This window comes from Pleurodeles waltl, chromosome 8 (assembly GCF_031143425.1).
Source record: "Pleurodeles waltl isolate 20211129_DDA chromosome 8, aPleWal1.hap1.20221129, whole genome shotgun sequence".
Taxonomy (NCBI): Eukaryota; Metazoa; Chordata; class Amphibia; order Caudata; family Salamandridae; genus Pleurodeles; species Pleurodeles waltl.
Genome location: NC_090447.1, coordinates 1,440,394,001 through 1,440,418,365, shown reverse-complemented (window position 1 = coordinate 1,440,418,365; position 24,365 = coordinate 1,440,394,001). Strand labels below are relative to the sequence as shown.

General features: G+C 45.0%; 1 protein-coding gene across 2 annotated transcripts in view; it reads left to right on the top strand.

Annotated features, from left to right (window-relative positions):
* The first annotated feature begins 9,370 nt into the window (after positions 1 to 9,370).
* TMPRSS2 (transmembrane serine protease 2) overlaps positions 9,371 to 24,365 on the top strand; it is a 277,324-nt gene continuing 262,329 nt past the window's right edge. For both annotated transcript variants that reach the window (XM_069202592.1, XM_069202591.1), the window contains exon 1: positions 9,371 to 9,781. The gene's annotated coding sequence lies outside the window, so the exon portion shown is untranslated. The remainder of the gene's footprint in view (positions 9,782 to 24,365) is intronic.

Sequence of the window (24,365 nt, the reverse complement as noted above, 5' to 3'; positions counted from 1 at the left end):
GCCACTTTTGCATGGGTGCAGGCCGAACATATATGGAACATACATGATAAAAATAAACTTAAGAAATAGTTGTTTTTAAGTAGTCACTAACGACTGAATCAAACGAATTTAGGCACATACCAGATTTCCATTCAAGCACGTTTAAAGGCAGATTTACATTTTCCAAAACGCACGGAAACATAAAATCTTCCACCAGTCTCTGTTTATATTTAGGGCACACCAGCCTCAGGATGAAACAACAACTGAAAGGCCTAGTGGAAGTGTACACCGTGAATCGTTTTCAAGGTCAGGCCCGGGTTGGAAATTTAATGTGTTACTGGGAACCAGTTCAACGCACATACAGCTCGGGTCACATAATCCCAGCAGTGTCCAGGGCAGTAGTCGGTGACCTTGGCTGCATTGTTGATCTGGTCACATAAACACAGTTTATTCCTTATTATCAGGGTCGGACTGGCCTGCAGGGCATTCAGGATGTGCCCAACAGGCTGGTCTGACAGGTCAGTGTGTGGAGTCTTTTTTTGTGGGCCTGTTATGTTCTGCTGGACCGGCTTTATTTTTGATTTCACCGATATCAAAACAAACATTGTCTGTAGCAAGTTCAAGTCCAGTCTTCCATACTTTGCAAAACACACACAACTGTCTTTAAAAGTTCAAAACTGCTCGAATTTGTAAACATGGGCCACTGTTTTAGCTATGAATTCTCCAATGGGGTCACTTTTATTTTAGTGCCAGGCCTATTTTCTGTCCCCACTCGACTGTACTCTTATTTCAGCCTATGCACCTTTATATAAATCCCCACAAGAACCCGCATTGGAGATTAGGTATATGTGTTCAAAGGAGACAGATGTGGCCTAACAGTCAAAAGCGCTGACTCTGGAACAGAGGAACCAGGTTTGAGTTCCATCCTTGCCTCACATCCGGTGATTCTGGGAAAAATCACTTAATCTCCCCATGGCTAAAAATGATAAATAAATCTGACATCGCCTGATGTAATCTGGTGCTAGTGTAAAGCACTCAAACGTGCTTGGGTTGAGTTCCCGCTATATAAAACTGCATTCAAAATACCACCTGCACAGCATGATTCTGTAGGTAAGGCCGTGTCTAGGCATAATTTGCTTAAGTGCGTTATCATCTGAACAGAGGGGCATATTTACAAGTCGCCAGCTCCTTCCTGCATCACATTACTGTCATTTTTTTACACTAATATGGCATTAGGAAGGCATTTTTGCTGCGCTGTATTTACAAAATGGCGCGATGCGAGCATTGCGCCACTTTGCTCCACCTTGTGCCACATTATGCCTGTGCCAAGCATAATGTATGCAATGGGAGCATCCCGGCGCTAGGAGGCCCGCAAAAATGGTGCAGTGAAATCTACAACATTTCACTGGGCCATTTTTAACACCTGCTCAAAGTGGGCGTTAAAATTACGCACCCATAGAAACCTATGGGCCTACTTACACTTTGTTGCACTAGCGTCAAACATTTTACGGTAGTGCAGCAAAGCACCACAATAATGTCAACAATTTTGACCCTATTGGCCTAATGACCGCCATGGTGCGCCGTATTTACAATATGGCTCACCCATGGCGTCGTTAGGTGGGGCAGTGATGACGCAAGAAAACTGGCACATCAGCACTGATGCACCAGTTTCTTGTAAATATGCCCCAGAGTATTCATTGGATTGCTTTCTGTAAAAGTTGATCTAAACTCTGGATATTGCGTGCTTACTTTCATGTCAGTTCTGGGGTTTAGCAGAGATCCCTTTTCAGATGTGCATCTCTAACACTGGCTGTTTCTTGATGCCACTTTATTCTGACTTTAACACTATTTTATACCGCCCCTTTGATATCACAATTAAACTGGAGAGAAATAACGATTGACCCGTGAGCCATTGTACTGAGCTGTGAAAGTTCTAAACTGTGCCTAGGTGGAAAAGAGCTGAATCATATGGATCGATAAACAGAGCTGCAACAACACCCTTGCTGCAGGTCCTGCTCTGAGGCTTTGACATACAATTAAATTCCAAGACTTGATTTTAAGACTCCTTCAACAGAAATGGCGCGATTTTAGCACGAGAACAGCGAGAGCGGCCAAAAGGCAAGCAGCTGTGCAGGACACAAGGATTTATTTCATGCTAAAATTTAGCACTAAATGACGGATTTGCATAACACGTAATTTTTGCAAATGTTTTCTTAATTACCCAATAGCAAACTACAATTTCACACACCTCCAGTTATTTGGTGGAGGGGTCATTGTGGCTGGTAGCTGACAGTCTGCCTTATTGTCTCAAGAATAAATTCTAAGCAGCATTAGTGATGAAAAAGCATTTGCTTGGAGCTGGGGCTATTAGATGTCATTGTTGGTTAGATGGGACCATACACGTACTTGTTCTTATGGCGGAGAGTCTGTGGTCTCCTGGTCAGTCTCCCAGAGTAGTCTGACTCCACGCATTAGTATGCTTTTGTAGTTTTGTTCCAGTGTCATTGACCTTGTGAATTTTCAGTGCTTATGTCAGCGACTTTGTGCCTCTGGATCCCCATGCCCAAATGTCATTGTCAGTCACAGTGTAGGCCTGAGAGTCCCCCATCAGTGTCCAGATGTGACTATCCCAAATCTGTCTCAGTATCCCCACACCTATGTACCTTTGCCAGTTTCAGTGTCCCGCTCCACCATCTCACAGTCTATATAATTGCCCCAGTGTCACCACCCAATGTCAATTTCTCTAAGCAAATTTAACTATGCCAGAGCCAGTGTCTTATTGCGTCTGTGTCTGCCTCCCCGTAGAAGTGATGGTCTTCCCTGTGGCCATGCTATTGTTTCCTTGTCAGTATTGATATCCCTGTTCCTGTGTCAATGTTTCCATATCATTGCTCTTATATCCAGGCCAGTATCCCTGCAAGTGACCTGGTGTCAGTGTCTCAATGCTGGTGAGCGTGTATTGTGTCACCTCTGATTCTTAGTGTCACTATTTAGGTTTTCATCACTGTGTCCGTGTCCCAAGGATAGTGCCCTGGTGTCAGTAACTCTGCATTAATGCACGTGGACGTGTCAGGATTCCTGGGTAAGGATCCACGTGTCAATGGTAAAGCACTTATGTCAGTTTGCTCTGTTTCCCTTGTAAGTGTTCCAATATCTTTGTCAGTGTCCCCATTTCCCTATCTACCCATGTCCAGGCATAAGTACCCCGGCATCAGTATCACAGTGTCAATGTCCCCATGGCAGTTCTGTGTCATCGTCCATGCGCCAAAGTCAGCGTCCCAATTTCAATGTCCCCATGTTAGTTTCAGTGTCTCTGTATCAGTGTCCTACTGTCCCACTGTCAGTGTATACTCAGGCACTGCCACGGTGGAAGCAAAGTTTTGCAGATGTCAATGCTCAATGTCCCAGCAGAAATGTCTGTCTCCCTTTGTCAGCGTCCATGCATCTGTATCCCAGGGTCAGTACTCCGAGTTTTCAGTCATTTCCCTTGTGGTAGTTTCCCTATGCCATGTCGCTGCTCTAGTGTTGTGTCCAAGCATCTGTATTCTAGTATCCCTGTGTCAATCTCCCAGTGTCACTAACCCATGCCACTGTCCCAGCACCAATGTTTGTGCCATATGTCAGCATTCAAGTGTCACTGTCCAGGGTCATTATCTCCTTGTCAGTGTTGATGCTTTCTGTCAGTTTTGCAGTATCTCTGCCCCAGTGACAGTGTTCCAGAGTCAGTGCCCTTGTGTGGGTGTTGCTGTGTGCTGACTGTTGCTGTTTCTTTATCATAGTGGTGTCAGCGTCCTAGTGTTAATGTTTGTACCCTATACCAGTGTCACTATCCTACGTAAGCCTTTCCATGCCAGTGTTAGTGCCCCTTTGTGAGTGTTCTAATGCCCATGTCCTAGTGGCAGCTTCCCAGTGGAGGGGGTCTCCATGCCAGCCTCCCCATGTTGGTGCACTAGTATCACACCAAAAGTAGGCGTCTTTCTGTCAGTGTCTCTATGTTGTGACACTTTTCTGGCATTATGTACTATTGCCGTATCCTTATGTCCTAACATCCCTGTGCCAGTACACAAGTAAGACTGATCTGCGTCAGTTTCATGCCATTAGTGTTTTGGAACTGTGTTATTGTTATCATGCCAGTATTGATGCTATTGTTGCAGTGTTTCCTGTGCCAGTGTCCTAGCATCAGGGGTGATTTTCCTCTGTCAGTATCCTAGTGTCAGTGCTCATTTGCCAGTTTCCCTAATTCAGTATTCCCTTATTAGTGTCCTTGTGTGAGTGCCCCTTTGTCAATGTGCCCTTGATACTGTAGGTATTCCAGTGGCATCGTGCCAGTGGCAGTGCTGGTGCCCCTGTGTCATTTTGGTACCATGTGTCAGTTTCTCAGTGTATGCCACCATGCATCAGTATGCTCGCCTTAGTGTTCAATGTGATCACTGTTTACTTATCTTCTTGTACCATCCTAAATCTACTTCAAAGTACCAGTATGATGGAAGAGTTTATAAATTATCTGTTCACCACTGAGAGTCAACTTTGAAGCACTAGGGGAAAGAAAGAGCTCCAAAGCCAGAGAGCAAAGCGGGGCAACAGATGTGATGACCTAAAAGTAGATAAGAGTGATGGGTGTTTTCTTTTTAAAGATAACTTGAAAGTAACTGAGAAATAACAAGGAAAGCAAACATTTAACTAATTCATACATTACAGCACCATGAGTATCCCTCATATCACTTGTCTGGAGATGTGCAGGCCAGAAGCAGTTCGCTGATGCTTTGAAAATTACAAAAGTTGTCCGAAGTTGGTTTCGCAGTGCAGTACAGGTCTTTACTTTTAGTTTACTCTCTGAACATTTTCCGATATGAAGGAAGTGTTACCATGAGCTGTTTTGTTTTAAGAGCAATCTCCTGGTCTGCCAGCCTTGCCTACTGCCAGTTGCATTTGGGTGGCAAGCTTCAATATGAAGTTGTCTGATCATGTTAGTCTCCTTCCCCGCCTTGTGACTATTGACCTGCAGCAGTGTCTATACTCTAAAGGACCTGTGGCGGGAAAATAGAAAAGAAACTTAACTTTTTCCTGCCCACGAGATAAAAAGGTAGAAACCTTGTACTATATTTGGTCAGTGTCCAGGCAAACAGGCAAACTAATTATCTAAGAGTTTCTTTACCTAGGAGAGAAACTCTGATGTTTTACTATCACCAGGGTTATTGTTAGGTTTCTCTATTTGCACCACAGCTGGTCAGATAGGACACAATTGCTGCTATTGACCCTGCAGCAGGGTAAGTAGTGCATTTTTTGCTATTTGCCCACCTGTGACAAAAAGGGGCCTTGCCTCTAATATTAGGCAGAGGAACTTCACTTTTTAGCAGATATTTTGTTGAAAGGCTTCTACAAGTTTTGGAAATGACCATCTATTTTGTGGTATTTCCACAGATGTTTGTCTTCTTTACCTGAAGACATTTTTGTTGGCCATAGGACTATGCCCACTATACTCCTACCAACCAGTGATAAAGTGCTTGTGTTATCCATTCTAAACATGATAGAATTGGCATATACATAATTGGCACCTTCAGTTTACTCATACATACCTAGCATTTGGTACTACATGTTCCCAGGTACTGTGAATTAAAGTCTACCACAGGGCTGCAGCACTCACTGTGCAACCCACTAAAGCGGTATTGTAAAAAAAGGTCCTCAGGCCTGCCTCTGCAGCAAGTAGGACATGTATATTTAAAGCAATACATGCCTGTCAGTGAAAAATCTAAAAAGTAATTTTTCACTACAGCAAAGATGGCTCTCCCATAGAAAAGCAGTGAGTTACATTACAACTCCTTATAATGCAGAACTTCCGTTCGGACTAGCTAGAAAAAGGATTTGGGAACTCATTGAAATAGGAATTTTAAAAAAACAACCTAATGGTCAATCCAGATTTTAAATGACTATCTTGAAAATGCTACTTTTAGAAAGTTGGCATTTTCCTGCCCGAGCCAACTGTGCCTTTTTACCAGTGTTGAGTGTTGCTTGACTGTTAACTTCTGGTCCCAGACAGTGGACAAAGGGCTTGGGTGAAGGAAGGTGTGTTTCCTCCTGACAGATCACCATCTGGGCTGTGTCCACAAACTCAAGTACTCTTGAAAAGGTGCCTCCCCGTCTCAAGGAGATGTCGCTCACACGTAGGCCTTTGTCCCTTTGTCTTCCTAGTCAGCTTGTCTCCTAATCCAGTGGGTGGAAGGCTGCCCCAAAACTGGTTTAGAGTGATCATGAGGAAGATTTTGCACATTATCATAGCCACATCTCTAGGTGGGCACAGGGAGCTCTGAGCAAGGGCTCTGCCATATATGATTTAGGGAGAGAAGGTCACTGTAGAATAGCCTACAGTAAAAAACACACAAAGTGCTGCCCAAGTGGGCAGGTTCATCCTGGAAACCTTTGAGGGGGGGTAGGAGTTTCCCCTCACTCACAGGATAGCACTGGGCATAAATGTGGCACCCCCAGTACTCTCAAGAGTACTCCTGGACTTGTGTTTCGGGTGAAACCTGAAGGAAGACTGGACCTGCTTGCCTTGAAACCACTACTGCAGAAGTGACTGCAAGGGTAAGTTGGCTGATCGGTTTGAGCTATAGGGACACAACAAGCTTCCAGATGCCCTTTCCCTGCAACTGACTAGACACAACTGGACTTTACCGGATCCTTTCTGTTGGCCTCGGGGGAGTGACTCCTGACCTCCAAGTGTTAACCTCAAGTTCCTCGATCCTCACCTGGGTCAGAGGGCACTTCTCCCTGCCTAACTGAAGGGACCGGCAAAGCCACTCAGTTACATAAAAACTCTGCAAAATTCCATGGAGACCTGCTAATAGGGGGGGGGGGGGGGGGGAATATGCATGTCCCAATGCTTGTGCTGCAGTTTAGTGCTGGTAGCGCATGTAGCCCTGAAAAATCAGGGCAAATGACACAATGTGGTGCACATGGATGTGGCTATTTAAACAGATTGTGCTGCAGCTCAAGCAGAAAATCTACTCGACCAACAGCAAATTTACTCTAGAAGCAGCCTTCTGAACTCAACAGCCCACATTACAAAATCACACTAGGGGGTGCCAAATCTCGCTTGCCAGCTCACATTTCTGGAGCCTCATAGGAAGAAAAAAAAATCTGCCTCAGAGTGATTGGTGGAATTTGACTGGAATTCCACATTACAAGAGCAACCCAATGTCGCCAAAATTTGCTAATTCCGCAAACGGAATGAAACACTCCACCTACTCCTGCTGCTTAGCAAATGCTTCACTGGACCGAGAGATGCTCAGCCCTTCAGCTCTCAGCTACAAGCCTCATTGGATCCAACACCGAGTGACGCAGAGCGTAGATCTTCCCTAAAGACTTCACTTGTTCCAGACCGAGAGTTCTGCAGAGCAATGCAGCTCCGGATTAAAAGCCTCACCAGATCCAAGTCAGAGGCCTGCAGAGCTGCACCGCCTAGTCCTTGCATCAAAGTCAGGATGTAAAACTTGCAGCAGGACGGACCTGGCCCTGTATCCGGCCCGCTGTTCTATAGCTGTTGGCCTAAACTCGTGACTTTGTCCAGGACTGGTGCGACCAGATACCCGCAGTTGGCGCTATTTTGACCCTTATACTTTAAAAATTCATAACTAGTTCTAGGGATTAGATCTTTGTTGTTTTGATGCATTCATCTATTTTTATAATTTGGTTGGAGATTCTCCTTGTATCGTGTTTTCACTTTATTACTGTTTGAGTGCTGCATAAATATCTCACACATTGAGCCCAAGTTAAGACTTACTGCCTTGTGTCAGGCTACCAAAGGGTTACGCACAGGTTTATTTGGTGAATTTTGGAGGTTCACCCTGGCAAGGATTGTGATTATTCTTTGGAGCAGGTTCCCAACCCCTTCAACAAATAACCCACGTACTTAACAGCAATTCAAGAGCACGTTAGAGCATCTGTACGTGGTAAGTATTCTAGAAAGCCAGTAGGTTCAGTGGGTTAATGCCTTTGTTGCAGAATTCTGTGGTCATCCTGCAGGTCACACTTTCAGATCACCTGAAGGACAACTCAGCCTTTCATCCTGCAAGTGTCGATTAAATAATTACCATTCCGCGGAGTCACAGTAACACTAGGCTAACCAACCTGCTTGTATGAATAGAGCTATCATTTTTACACAGCAATCAAGCGGAAATATAATGGAAAGCAGAAAAACGCACAACTTTTTTTTTTGTGCACGAGTAAATAAACCAGAAACTAAACGGCAGGTGGGATGAAATCCGACCCGAAGCAAACGCAGCACCTCGCCCACATTTTCATGTCACTCATAGGTAAAGAATCCCTTTCTCCATTTGTTTTCCGCGCGGCTGGTATTTTTCCTGGGGAGGTAATCCTATAGGCAGTATATTATTTTGTCGACTCCTTGAAAACGCTTAAATGTTTCTCGCCTTGCCGGTCTGTAATCAAACAGGCTTAACCAGTCATATCATGGTTTCACCCAAGTCTGGAACGAGATTCTTTGACGCTTCAAATAGAAAATCACATTTTAACAAACTCACAGAGCCCGAAAACATGGGGGAAAGGGGGGGGGGAGCGTTTCTTGCACAAAGGTGAGGGCGGCGTGACTTCCTGGCCCTGGGTCCCGTTTCTTGCACGGAGGTGAGGGAGTGAGGGCAGCGTGACTTCCTGGCCCTGGGCCCCGTTTCTTTCACGGAGCTGAGAACGGCTTGTATTCCTGGCCCTGGGCCCCGTTTTTCTTGCACGGAGCTGAGAACAGCTTGTATTCCTGGCCCTGGGCCCCGTTTTTCTTGCACGGAGGTGAGGGAGTAAGGAGGGCGTGCCTTCCTGGCCCTCTCTTGCACGGTTTGTGGGAGTAAGAGCGGCGCGCCTTCCTGGCCCTGGGCCCCGTTTCTTGCACGGAGGTGAGGGCGGCTTACATTCCTGGCCATGGGCCCCGTTTCTTGTACGGAGGTGAGGGCGTAAGGGCGGCGTGCCTTCCTGGCCCTGGGCCCCGTTTCTTGCACGGAGGTGAGGGCGGCTTACATTCCTGGCCCTGGGCCCCGTTTCTTACACGGAGGTGAGGGCGGCTTACATTCCTGGCCATGGGCCCCGTTTATTGCACGGAGGTGAGGGAGTAAGGAGGGCGTGCCTTCCTGGCCCTCTCTTGCATGGTGTGAGGGAGTAAGGGCAGCGCGCCTTCCTGGCCCTGGGCCCCGTTTCTTGCACGGAGATGAGGGCGGCTTACATTCCTAGCCATGGGCCCAGTTTCTTGCACGGAGGTGAGGGCGGCTTACATTCCTGGCCATGGGCCCCGTTTATTGCACGGAGGTGAGGGAGTAAGGGGACGTGCCTTCCTGGCCCTCTCTTGCATGGTGTGAGGGAGTAAAGGCAGGGCACCTTCCTGGCCCTCTCTTGCATGGTGTGAGGGAGTAAGGGCAGCGCGCCTTCCTGGCCCTGGGCCCCGTTTCTTGCACGGAGGTGAGGGAGTAAGGGCGGCGTGCCTGGAGCCTCCCGGGAACGAGAGCCAAGGTGTTTTCCTACAAGAAACCCCGCCCTCCGTTGTTTGTGTCGGGCCGGTTCATCCTCCCTCCTCCAGTCATACCATTGCTTCTGAAGGGAGGGGGCACTGGGTTTCACAGGAGGTGTGCTTTGGCACAATGGGCACGTATGGGTCTCAGCAGCTCGCCCCCCCTTCCATCTACGGGGACAGCAGGTAATAGGTGACTGATTGCTGTCCTGCCTCAGTCACTCACCTGCAGGAGGGAGGGGAAGATTCCTCCTCGGCTCTCCCACAGCGACTGGGTCCACGGCAACACTGCAGGTAGGCATGACCCCTTTATTCTGACCGCCATAACCTCTGCCTGCAAGGGGGTCACCCACACCACTACACCCTTTAAATGTTCTTTTATTTTACTCTCTACTTTTTCCGAAAAGACTGTTCAAGGAGACCTTGACCTGTTTCCTCTGTGACATTTTCAGTTTGTACTAACTTTTTACCCAATATCACTTTGCATGCCGGGCTTTTTAGCCCTATATTTATAATGGAAAACCGAAAAAATGTTCCAGTGTTTTCAGTAGGTATGTAAGCACGGACCTCTCAAGTATCACAAGTCCAAGAGTGAGTAGTTTACCCTGTCCAGGGTTTCTGTTTGCATTCTGGGATTTGTAGTCCTCCTTAACTCTTTATAAAACCAGAACTATAAGTGTCGGAGCGCGAAGAAGAAATAAGGCTGGACTGGATGAGTTGTTCACGCATTAAATTAGGAAACGAGCGCTAATTTAGCCATAGAAGGGACAGGGACATTTTTTTCAACATTATCTTCTTCCCTTGAAACCTGACTTTGTAATCAACAGCACAATGCATACTTTGACTTGATGTTTTGCGTTTATGTGTTTTTAATATGTTTAAAACGTTCGTTTCAATCTGGCACGTACTGTTCACTAAGAAGCAGAACTCTCAAGTTTTTCAGTTTAATGCATGAGCAAGTTATTCAAACCAGGTTTTCGGATTGCATTCTGGGACTTGCAGTCCTTTTTTTACCCCACATTACAAAATCATGACTAAAAGTCGTAGAATGATAACAGAAATAATTGGACTGTTCGAGCTTCTCACCCCCAGACCTGGCAAAAGCTCCGAGCCAGGGTTACCCGCAGGAGTGTCACATAAATCTCGGCGGTACCGCACCTTGACCGTCGGTGAACCCCAGAGCTTTGATTCATCTTCCACAGCTCGTGGCGCACAGGCGGTGCTTTAAATGGGCAGCTACTATCAGGTACTGGGTACCTACACTTCTTAATTTGGAAGGGATAGTACCAGCACTGCTCCAGTGCTTTTAGTGGGAGAGTACCAGCACTTCTCAGCACTGCTCTAGTGCTTTAAATGGGAGAGCAACCGCACTTCTCAGCACTGCTTCAGTGCTTTTAGTGGGAGAGTACCAGCACTTCTCAGCACTGCTCTAGTGCTTAAAATGGGAGAGCACAGCACTGCTCCAGTACTTCTCAGCAATGCTCTAGTGCTTTAAATGGGAGCGTACCCGCACTTCTCAGCACTGCTCCAGTGCTTTAAATGGGAGAGCACCCGCACTTCTCAGCACTGCTCCAGTGCTTTTAGTGGGAGAGTACCAGCACTTCTCAGCACTGCTCTAGTGCTTAAAATGGGAGAGCACAGCACTGCTCCAGTACTTCTCAGCAATGCTCTAGTGCTTTAAATGGGAGAGCACCCGCACTTCTCAGCACTGCTCCAGTGCTTTAAATGGGAGAGCACCCGCACTTCTCAGCACTGCTCCAGTGCTTTTAGTGGGAGAGTACCAGCACTTCTCAGCACTGCTCTAGTGCTTAAAATGGGAGAGCACAGCACTGCTCCAGTACTTCTCAGCAATGCTCTAGTGCTTTAAATGGGAGAGCACCCGCACTTCTCAGCACTGCTCCAGTGCTTTAAATGGGAGAGCACCCGCACTTCTCAGCACTGCTCTAGTGCTTAAAATGGGAGAGTACAGCACTGCTCCAGCACTTCTCAGCAATGCTCTAGTGCTTTAAATGGGAGCGTACCCGCACTTCTCAGCACTGCTCCAGTGCTTTAAATGGGAGAGCACCCGCACTTCTCAGCACTGCTCCAGTGCTTTAAATGGGAGAGCACCCGCACTTCTCAGCACTGCTCCAGTGCTTTTAGTGGGAGAGTACCAGCCCTTCTCAATAGCAAATAGGCCCTCTGGGAGAAGGAGTACCTGTCTATATTTCTATTTCAAGCGCAGTGTACAAGCTGCTGGCATTAGAAGCTGCATTTAAAGTGGTTGTTATATTTTAGTAATATTACAAATATTTACAGTAGTGCTCTAGTTCTAAGTTTTACCCATATCCGCTTCCTGCAATGGAGAGCTCTGTTACATTGTCTTTCGTGAGGTAGCGAGAGGGCAGTAACCCGAAAACCCCACAATTGTGCAACTAACGCAGAATTTGAGTGATGTGGTAATACCGCGCCAGTAATGCATCACTGCACAGAATCCTACCTGTAAAAGGCTGCTTGTAAGGAACTGAAAACAAACATAGCAAAACCTGCATTCATATATTTACTGCACAGAAATCTACATCTCGGGGTGAAACCATGTGATAACATCCTTACTGCACATGGGCAATGCTCACCAGTCCAGCACTGTCATTTAAATGCCATAGTGTAGTGCAGTCGCCCCTCACGCAAACTGCACTATTAGACCTAGAACCTCTGAAGAATGGGTTTGTGGTGTTGTTTTATTTGTAGAGTGAAAAACTATCAGCATCTTGGCCCTGATGCCTGTCAGTCATTCCCTGTGTATTACAGCCAAGTTGCATCCTGAGGTGGGATGACCACCCCATTGCAGGCCATTACAGACAATGTCTCCAGTCCTTAACTTTTCACCTACAAATCATTGTATTGTGTGTGTCAGTCTAATAGTTCAGTGGAATCAAAAGAGGACTACAGCACCCAGAATGCAGCAGGCTAGCACACAAAATCCCAGGATTTGAAACTGTGTGTATAATGACCTGGGAAGAAGTTGGCACCTCTTATTGAAGGGACCCATTAGCTCTCCGTCCCCTTCCCTGTTCCTCTCATTACGAAATAAGGCATTCGTGCCTCCACAGACACTTTCCTAAGCCCAAATTCCTGTAAAAGCCCACCTCTCCCTCCTGGTACCTATAGCTTGGTTTACCTGGAAACAACCTGTAATATCCAAAGCTTCATAATCATTTGACTTGAGTACCTGAGGTGGGAGGAGGGGTGTAATGTTCGGAACGGGGAAGTCTGGACTCAGTACTGACACTACTGGTGACTAATCTATGCATTCTGTGTCTATGGGGAAACGTGTTCGTACGTATGAGTCTACGTTTCTTAACTGACCTATAAACCTGTAAAGGTAGATTCATGTCACTCTTAGCATTAGTTGTGCACAGAAAAACCACTGCTCCAACCGCAGTGGCTCCCAATTCAAATCAGCACATACCCGAGGTACTGAGTACCTGCAGGCATCGAGGAAATTCTGAAACCTTTACTGTTCAAAGTTTGCATTAATCAACAACTCTGGGGACTGCTGTAGTGAAACCACACAACTCTAATTCACCGTTTGGATCACAGGAAGTGACGTCACATGACCATTGAGCCTAATGATGGGCACTAGTATGCAGTACTTAATTCGAGCCAGTGGTTGCAGGTGGGAACCGCCAGCACTTATTGTTGTGGACGGGCACTCATCAGACTTCAAACAGAACAGGACAAAGAAAAACACAAATAGAGGATAAGAGGGGCAGAAAAAAACTACAAAAACAGTGACAAAGGGAGAAAGCAAGAATGACAGAATCTACAAGATTAAAAAAAAAACGCGGGCATAGTGTGGAAGAAAGACTCATGAGCTGGAATCAAGTCCAGGCAGGCTTGGGTATCCTGGCGTTTGTCTGCGGAGTCGCGCTGTCCCCAGGCTTTGAGGAGACGTAGGGCACCGGCACTTACGATTTTATAAATTAGTTCCTTTATTTTAACATAGAAAAAACGAGGGAGCTGGAATGACTAATGGAAAAAACAGCCAGTAACAAAAAAATATTGAATACTAAATCCAAAGTCAATTTCAATTTATTGCTGAGAAGAAACATTTAATGAGTGGCGCCCCTCTTACCCATCATGTGCTACTCTCCTTTCAATAAGATTTTACATTCTTTGGAGCTTAGCTGCATTTTATGGGTTTAGCATACAACGGAGAGAATAATAAAGGGGTCATTTTGACCCCGGTGTTCATTGTGGTTCCGAAAACACAAAGAAGCAAAGAACATTTGCCCAGAGCATCGGGTGTGGTTGTGAACCGTATACAGTAGAAACCAGTTGTCTCATGTGACTGCCCTCAGAACTCGGTGTTAGGGATGGCGGGTGAGGTGAAAGATTACCCACCCGTCGCCATACCCGGGAGCAATGGGGCCCAGTCGGGGAACCGAAAGCAGCCCCGAAAACGCTGTGATACGAGCCCCCGTACTGCTCAGAGGGCGCATGCATGGTGCGCGCGCGCAGCCACTGTACCGGGGCCCCGGGAGGAGCTCGAGCCAGTTGCAAAAATAGGGCAAAGGGATGCATTTTCCATCACATTATTTGCATCATATTCTGCCGTTGTCCCTGTCTCCTTTCACTCACTCCTCCGTCCTTCTACTTTCTTATCCCTTCTCGATCCCGCTCACCCTCCTTTCTCTAACTTTATCGTCTCTATGGTGTCAGCGCTGACTCCCTTTTTTCTGCTCCTCACTTCATTCTTTTGCTTTCTCATTCTTCCCTTCGCCCTCTCTATTCTCTCCCCCTCTCCCTTTTCGTTGCTCTTTTCACTTTCTCCCTATCTCCCGTTTTATAGTTCTTCCTTCTCTTGACTCCCTCCCTTCACCTCCGTAGTTCCCGATCACCCTTTGCACCCCTTCTCCTTTCCATCCCTCTCTTCCTTCTTTCTCTTCCAACTCTTAAAGGAACAGACACATATTGACATCGGTAGTGCCTGCAAGGCAGACTGGAGCTGGAGGCCATGTAGGGGCTGACATTGATGAGCAGGCTGCAAACGGGGGGCACCGGAAGCCTATGCAGCACAGAAAGAATAGCACTAGGAAACGCCAAGGACAAGTCCTTGGTGTGCCAAGCACACCTCACCCTTCACAGGAGTGTTGCAGGGTCATACACCCCAGGACAATTTTGAGATGGTAAAAGCTTTCATTTTTCAGCTAAGTGTCTCTTAGATTGTGCAAAACTGCTAAACTCAGTATGGTTAGTGGCATTTCAGGGCGCTTACAAATTGCTGCAGATGATATGGGTAGAGGGGTGCTTAGTTTGATAAAGGACAAGTGCAGGATCCCCGAGTTCTGCTCAGGAACCCATGGCCAGGCTGCCAAAGGTCAGGGTGCCATATATCCAGGCTATGCAGTCTTGACTCCACCTCATGCCTCTTTAATTAACCACCAATCTCTTTATCTCACTCTTGCAGGCGTCCTTTCACGCTTGCTTGCTTTCTTTCTTTCTTTATCATTGTTTTTCAGCCTTTCTCTGTGGCTTTCAAGAGTTGCTGATACCCATGGGCTTGCAGATCCACAAATCTTGGTGCAAGGTGCATGAAAAGGGGCAGAGAGGGTGAGCGAGCAGAGGAGGTTGTTTTGGGCAGAGTGGGGAATAGTTGCTTGAGGTGAATTATTCTGCTTCGACAGGCCTGGCTGAAGTATGAAAGAAAGAAAGTTAATGATGAGCCAATGTGTTCCACAGCATGGACCTGCTTTTTCAAGGTAGTGTTCTAGTGTATGTTGATGTAGTTTAGGTCTACTGTCTTTAACATAACATTTCGTAGTAAACATATCAGGCCTTTTGCCATGATCATTGGCTTATCACTATAACCAACTTACTCCTTCACAGACAAAGGAACGTGATATCAGGCCTGCCCTGTCGTGTGTCACCCCCAAACAGTTTGGAGCCAAATCCAGGAGAAAGGGAAGAAATTACCGTACCTAGTTTACGGGCTAGGCCTAGGAATTCCCCACACAAAGGCAGCAGGTATAAATGTAGGACCTTCTAACCAGTGCTTAATTTGTGCTTGTTGATTCCGGTGCTGAGCGCCGGCACTTATTTTTTCAGGACCGGTGCTTATTTTTCTGTCTCAAGCATTTACTACGAGCAAAAGACACATATGGGAAAGATGGAGGGAGAGAAAAACGTAAAAGCGTCACAATGGGAGAAAGCAGAAAGCTGCAAGAGAGCTCTGAAGTGGCAGGGAGTGGCTGTAAATGGATTAAAGAGGCCTGTGATGGCTTCAGGATTACTCTGCCTCAGTATTCCTTGTTCGCACATTTATTTGCAGCCGCTGCATGTTTAAAAGGAAGGCTTTGGGCACTGGCATGTTTTTATTTAAAAAATAAGCACTGCTTATAACCACTCATCAGAACATTCCTGGACCTCTGTAATATTCAGAAGAAGGACTGCCTTCCTGCTTGAAGGACTGCCTTGCTGTATTAGGAAGGAAGACTGGAACTGCTTGCCCCTCTCCCAGGCTGAGGCCCACAGTGACTCCAAGTGCCAGTTGTCTGACCTCCTATGTGAGCAACAGGGACACAACAATCTTCAGAGGCCTCCCTCCAACTGCCCAGCTGACACACTGTAACTGGACCTGCCTGAATCTTCCTGGACTAGCCTGAGCCCTGATGCTGGCCTCTGCTGGAGTGAGGCCTGATCCCCAAGAGGTTCCCCCAGGACCTGGACCCTTGGCTTGGACCACTGGAAGCTCCTTTAGGAAGAAAAAGTGAAAATCCCAAAGTTTGGGTTTCTTGTGACTGCAAACATGTCTGTTTGCACTGAACTTCTGGTGCCTGTGACAGCTGTCAACATGAAGCTCCGTAATACTTGCTCTTTGTCATGACTGCAACAATTCATGACGGCCGCCAACGTGACACTGGGACTTTGAGCTACAGCACTGGAAGCCCGGGATGACCCCTTTGCAAAGCTTCAGTGATGACTAAATCTTTGCACTACAGCAACAACCACCCGCGACACTCAAACTGGTCTTCGTGCCAAAAGCCGCCTCCTCCTGGCCTCCTCTCATGCAAATGGAACTCCCTGCACTGGACTTGAGAAGGTAACTTTCCAGTGGGCCCAACCTGGTCCCTGTATCTGACCCGCAGTCCATCGCAGTTGGCATAAATTTGCGACTTTCCCCTGGCCTACCGAGACCAGATGACTGCGAGTGATGCTTTGTGCTTTTAGACGCTATTTTTCCTAAAAAGTTTAACATTAAGGGCCTAATTATGACCTTGGCGGAGGGGATTACTCTATCCCAAATGTGACAGATATCCCATCCGCCCTGTTACAAGTTTCATAGGATATAATGGAACTTGTAAGGCGGCGAGCGGGGTATCCGTCACATTTAGGACGGAGTAATCCCCTCCGCCACGGTCGTAATCAGGCCCTAAATGTCTAGCGTCCTACTGATTAGATTTTAATCATTCTGATATTTTATTTTCTAAAATTGACCGTTTTTCTAAATGGTGTTGTATTATGTTTGTGTTGTGTTTTCACTTTATTACTGTTTATGTGCTGCAAAAATACCGTACACATTGCCACTTATTTAAACCTTACTTTTGTGATAGGAGACTTAAGTGGTTCACCCTGACAAGGAGTGTGGTTGTTGTCTGAGTTCGGCTTCCACTCTCCTCAACCAATAACTCAATTCCTTAGACCAGTGGTTCCCAACCTTTTGACTCCTGAGGACCCCCACTGAATCACTACTGGAAGCTGGGGACCCCCAAGCAATTGGTACAATTGAAATGTAAAACGTTTAAACAGTAATTCACAAACAAGTACACATAAAAAAAAAATATATAGATATAACTATTTTATATTGAAAAATGCGCAAACATCAGAATATTTTAATTGGAAGGTTGGTGCAGCATCTCGCTGACTAACTTTTCAATGTTTGGTTTTATTTCAGAAAGTTAAATCCTCAGGTCAGAATCTACATTTCCCTGGCAATTTCTGTATGTATATTTTAGGGACATAAGGTCTGAGAGAGCTTTGTTCTCAGATCTGGTGGGTAAAGAAAGTAAAACCTTAAATTCCTCTCCTCTCCATAGCGCCTGTGTCAGATGTATTTCATTTGTTTTATAGCACCTCTCATACCAGTTTAGGGTGTCGGAGCACTTTACATCACACACATACAGAGACCGTGAATCATACGTGTGTAAATCAGTGTATAGACAATGTTACATAAGGCAAAATGTACTACAAGGTGTAGGATTCACATGTCACCCACACTGGTAGGCATTTTCTAAGAGTGCTTGGCCTGGAGAAACACAAACTGAGGATTCAGAACATAACACAGTGGTTAGCCTTGACTTTAATAATAAGAATTTATTTCAACGCTAACAAACCTTTTTTAGAAGTATCAGGATAATGAAAGACTGGGGGAAAAACATAACTTTCTAACTTGTACCATGCAGTTTGTATGCAGCTCTTTGATGGCAGTTTATAGGTCACTGTGCTAGATTGCAACTGTAACTTATGAACTACACAGTAATAAAAGAATCTCTGTGACAAAAGCAGTATTCTTCTGTGCTATGCACATAAAATACTGTTCTTTGATATGCATGATACATGTTCTTTGCGGCAGGCATATTTACTATCTGTACTACTTTAGATGGGTCAAAACTGCCACTAGCCAAAACTCCCATCTCTCTTCAGCAGGTACATTAATCACCATTAATGCATTAGTCATTTCTAGGATTGACTATCGCAATGCCCTATTTGTGAGTGCCCAACAATGTCATTTGAGGAAACGCCAGACTCTCCAGAATTGCGCAGCTTGTCTGATCATGAAAATTCCAAAACTCAGCTTGGCCTCCAAAGCCAGAATCAACTTTCATTGGCTTCCAATTGTGAGCGGGTTAAGTTCAAAGCTCTTTGCATGGCTCACAAATCTCTTTACAATATTGGTCTTGATTATTTTAGAAAAATCTTCCAATGGTACACTCCCAAGCACGTGCTTCAATCTTCTGGTGCTAAAATGGTGACCATCCATAGATTTAATAAGGTCGGCTGGGGAGGCAGAAATATTTCTTTTTCCACTTGCAAATTGTGGAATTTCTATCTTCTAAACTTAGAACTCAATCAGATATGCAATTCAGAAAACAGCTAAAAACCTGGCTTTTCTTGAGCTCTCCCTTTCATTAGGTTCTGCTACCGGGCTTGCTGTCGGTCGCTAGTGCCAAGACTCCTTTAGGCGTTTGCAGGCTCTATAAGTCTTCTACTTATTTACTTACTTTCTAGAGTTAGCTTGACAATTTTATTTTTGCCCAAAATGGCTGGATATACAAGGAACGTTGCAGTGCTTTTAAAACTGCTGCACGAATGAAATAACTAAATATAAAAACACTCATGTGTTTTTGTCAAGAGGCCCCAGTTGGAGAAGTGCCTTCCTGCTAGCCCAGGCCTTGAGATGCCTGTGGACCCCCTGGGAATGTGTCATGGACCCCTAGGGGTCCACAGCTACAGGCTGGGAACCGCTGTCTTAGACACATAACCTCAACACCTCAATCTTTAAAGTATACAATATGACCTGATTCCTCTTTATGCAGCTCAACTGGATACACAAAAACTGAACATGTGAGAGTAACACAGGTGCACAAAAAGTGTATTTTTCATCAGGCTTACCAAATTGTAGCAGATATTGGAGACATTTTCACAGTTGTGCATCAAGGGCTAGGGGAAGAACAGTGATCAAACAGTGCGCTGGAGTTAGCGTTGGGTTTCGTCAGAGAAGCCGCTGGGCTTTGTGATGACTTGCGCTGAGATGTGTCAGCGTCAAAGATGAGCTGCATTGTGCTGGGCAGGAATCAATGGCAGACTCCATTGCGCTGTGTCAAGATGCATGGAGTTGCATTAACGTTGAGGAGCCTGTTATGTCCCTTTAGCTCTGAACAAGAGGCCAGCTAACTGAACCTTGCAGACACTCTGGAGTTTCTGGGTCACATGAGCAGAAGAGTCCTTGAGCAGCACAGTAGGGCTTTGGACAGCAAAGTAGTTCTTGGCATCAGGGCAGACTTCACAACTGTGCAGTCCTTCTTCCTGGCAGAACCCACAAGTCCAGAAATGATCTGAAGAGTTGGATCTGATGGTCCAATAGTTATACATGGTGCCGGCTTTGAAGTGGGAGAGGCTTCTAGAGTTTTCCACCCCTAAAGGTATCTGGAATTTCCTTCCTTGTCTGAGGGCACAAAAGACTTTTGTGAAACCCTTTGTGAGTGTTCTGGGTTAGAGTCTTTGTGATATGTAAGTGTGGAAGGTGACAGTTCCTCTCCCTCATCATGGCAGAGATTGCCTATCCTCACACCTATTCCCTCTTTACCCCACTGTCTGGTAGGAATACACAAAGGCCAGTTGCCAGCTACACTTAGTCATGTGACCCAGGATAAAGCCTGCAGGCAACAAATGGTGAGGACTAGAAATTGACGACTTTATAAAAGTAGCATTTTCAGAATTGGTACTTAAAATCCAACTTTACCATTAAAGATGGTTTTAATTTTTTTTTTTTTTAGGGGCCAAACTCGACTGTCTAACCTTCTCCCAATTAACAGTTATCATGTATTAAGTGTAATAAGGTGCACCAATGTTATCCTACGGGGGAGGCAGACCTTGCAATAGTCTAGGTATACTCATAGGCATCTGTGACTTTGACAAATTCCCAGGAGTACTCACATGTGTCCGTTTTTCCACATACACAAATGTAGTAGGTGCACATTTCCACATGCAGAAATGTGACTCACGTGCATTAGCAGTTTATATTTTTTTCTTCACTTTAAAAAACCTTTGGCAACATCAGTTTTGGTGGTGTTCTCTCCCTCTTCCTACCCAAGAAATGCATTTAGTCCTTTCCCCCTGACTGGAGTAAATCTACGCGTATATATGGGATAGGAATCTGCATGCAATTTGATGTTAAAAATCATTAAATTAGTTTATGAATGATCACTGATATTTGCTGGTGAATGCACATATGAACACGAAAAACCTCCATTACTAGGAGATGTGGTCACATCATAAACATCTCAGCATGCTGGTGGAATGTCTGAGAAAATCCCATTTGGGAGGGTAAAACCCCACCCTTCACTATTCTGTGAAGCAGGTATTGTAAACTCAGTTATTTGACTGCCTACCTTAAATTTAGGTATTCAAACAGCTTTGTGATTCAGACACTTTAACTTTAAACGAGACTTCGGCATTGAGTAATGTTTTTGTCTGCTGTGCAGGTCGTGAGTAGGTTACAAGATGCAGTACCGATCATTTGTGCGCAAAGTGATGTTTACCTATGAGTCACCGTCCACAAACATCACACATTTTTTTTTATCCCCACAATGCCTTTATTGTCCACGTACGTTTTAAGATACGCCAGTTTTTCCACAGTTATGCGCCATATCCACAAAAGGTTTTGTGTGTTTAAGTGTAGCTTTGATTTAGGAAAAAAGTTTTTCTTTTGACATTTATAAGCAGAAGTGCAAAAGGCACTCAGTTCGGTGGAAACCTGCGAAGAGGGCAAATGAAGTGAAAGCTTGACAAAAATGTTGCTTAAATGATTAACAGGGAAGGAAACATATTCTGGGGTGTAGTGGAAACAGTTGTGGAGCTAAAATGTTTTATTCGGTAGCTTCTGAGATGCACATTTAATGGGTTTATGCGTGTAGATTCAAAACATTCTTTGTGTCAAGAAGTGGATTCACTCTGACTTGCATTCACAATATTTAAAAACTAAAATTACGAAAACAATATATTGGTCAATGGACATGATTTACGCAAGTGGATTTTCCACTGTGATTTTAAAAAAATATATATTTTGCCAGTAAGAATACTCCTGTAAACTTAGAGCAGTTGTTGACCTCTGGGAACATACATGAAATTCTTTGTGACTCCCCCAGAGAGTAGTAAATCTGCTCCGAAAAAGGGCTGAACCCATTCTTAGCAGATGTTTACTTTTTCCCTTTGTAAATATTCAGTGGGTACAAACAGCGTTACCTGTATTTATCAAACAAAAACAATCTTTGTTGTTCTTTGCTAAGAGGGAATAGTCACGTTTTTGTGATATTACATGATCCTATCTGTAAAGTTGCATTTGTATAATAATATAGTGTGGTTGTGGTGGGCATTACTTATGTATTAATTAAACTTGTTGGATCACTCAGTTAAACTGGCACCAGGGACCACATTGTGTAGTGATGTCCATGCCACTGAATATCACCCTGTTCCGCAGAGGTGCACTCTGTTGGTATGTACTTTGTCTCAAAAGGAGCGCATCAAGCGTGCGAACCCAGAAATCCTTGGAACCGGTGAAACGTGCGCTGGATAACAGGAGACGGATGCCAGCCTAGGTAATAGGCAAACTCACAGGCCTTAGAGTCATTCTCCTGAACCTCATAGCCTGTTTATGAAACCTTGAAACCTGGAGGGATTATCATCTTTTCTTCCTTTATTCAAAGGCATTGCCCACCAGATAATCTTTGTCTGTGAACATTTGGACCCTGGAAAGTCTTTCATTATTTGTGTGTGTTTTAGGGATTGACACATAACTCCTCCTATCATTATAATGATCTAAAATGAGATAATGATGAGTGTCATGGAGTCTGTGGAATGACAAGGCAAACCAAACATGGTAACTGCACAACACTGTTTACGAGACCTGTGTTTAATTCGATTCAGAAAACTCCAGGATCTTCTGCCTTTGCAACTTGACGCCCAGCTCAAATCTTTAATATATTAAAACCTTAATTTTCCCCAAATTACCCCTTTATCCACCCCCCTATTCACATTTGTTTAAGTTAGTCTTGAATATTGAAGATGGGGGCGACAATGTACTGGCCCAACAATGGGCTGGTTTACCTTAATTTATTCCCCAAAACTACCTCAGTCTGATGGTTGTGCATCCTAAATCTGCACAACCAATGTTCCATCAATCTACCTGAGCCCAGTGAATGACCGCGTCATCAGAGAAGCACAGTGTTATCCAGGTTTGGAGTCTGTGCCATAAAGCGGCTTCCTGCACAGTTATTTACAAGCTTTTCAGCAAATGAGCCCAGAAGTCTGCCAGGGACCTCTTTCTGAGGTGCAGGCGGCTCCCTTGTTCAATCCATGTTTAGATGTCGGCTGGAGGTCCCACTGCTGCCAGGGCTTTTTTGTAGTGAGAGTCGGTCACTAACTCTGTAGATGCCTGTGCTCCAGAGTGTTCTGGATGGTTTGGACTTTTGATGTTATCTGCATTTTGGGTCTCTGTCAGGGAATCAGTGTGTACAAACCTCTGTAAAAATACAGATCATTTTCCTAACAACTCTGCAATAAACAACACAGGATACCAGTTTAGCATGTGGATGTGAGCCTAGAAATCTGAGAGCTAAAATACAAATTGGAATCAACAATGATTCCCTAATTACAGGCTGATTCCACTAGTGCTGGTGAATTATCAAAGGAACTAGGCCACCAGTGAATGACCATGCGTCTGTTTTTCCGAAGGTAGGAGCCTCAGTTTTTGAGGTATTCAAGAATAAAGAATTCTGCTTCATCCAGGTGGCTAGTGAAACATGACAAGATTGAGCTAGGGTCTGAGCCTCTGAAGGGAGGCCTTGTAAAGAATTTGAGAGCCATCTGCATACACAAAAAATGACAGACCAAAAGAAGTAATCAGATGGACAAGTGATGGGACACAGAAATTAGATAGGATCCCTGAGGGATGATCCCTGAGCCACAAGAAATACATTTATATGTAGAATAAGATTTGTCCAGCGAGACAACTTGCATGCGCCCTCTTAAAAAGGAGCCTAACTAACTCAGAACAGTGCCACCTATACCTGATCTTATGAAAAACCACGTCAAATGCAGCAGAAAGGTCAAGTAGGATTCGGATGGCGCTGTCACCCTTGCCCAACGTGAGCCTGATGTCTTTCATAGCTGCTATCAGCACAGTATTGGTGTCAGCCCTGCAGGAAAACCAGATTATTGAGGAGATTAAGTACTTCCAGGAACTAATTAAGCTGCTGGTTGGTTTATCTCTCCTTTAAGAAGGGGAATGGTCACTGCCTGTTTACAGGAGTCAGGAAATGGACCAGACAGAAGGGAGTGTGCACTGATTAGGTGGATGGGGGCAATAACATTGGATTACGTTGTTTTGATGATCGTTTCAAGAATGACATCTAGGCATGAAGCGGAAAAGGTTGTATGCAAATGATTAAGTATATAATCTAAGGATGAAAGAGTATCAGTTACCTCGAGAAGAGGAGATGGGTGTAGTTCTGGATCAACCAGTCTGAGGATTTTATTGTGAAAGAGATCTGACAAGGCATTGCAGAAGTTGGGAGATGGAGCTGAGTGGTGGCCAGTGACTATGGATGTGGGAGGGATTGGTTACTTCCAAAGATCTTCTTGGGGTAATTGGCTGAATTGATGATCTGAATGTGGTATTAATTAGACCTAATTTGTCTAACTGGATTATTATATTTGCATAGTTCCTCAGTCTTACATATGGGCAGTATGATCGATGCCAGAGTCGCTCAAATTTTATACAACTTATCTTTGCCGTTTGCAGGGCTGAATTCTACAAGATTGAAGAGGTCTAGTAGGAATGATAAGTTCCAAAGCTTTTTTTTTTTACCCAGAGTTCAATTGCTCTGTCATATTTGGAACTGTACCAGGGGAAAAGTGGCCTAGTCAATTCTAAGCATTATTAACTGCAAAGTATTACGTTTAGACCAGCAACGTGCGCTATTAGTTTGTGGGTAGGTAGGTGGGGATCCACTGATGTGGGCACTGCTTTGAAAAATATGCCTTTATGATCAGTCCATGTGAGTTTCAGAATGTTTTCTAAGGCGACCAATGTTCCCTGGGCAAACACATAACCCAAGGT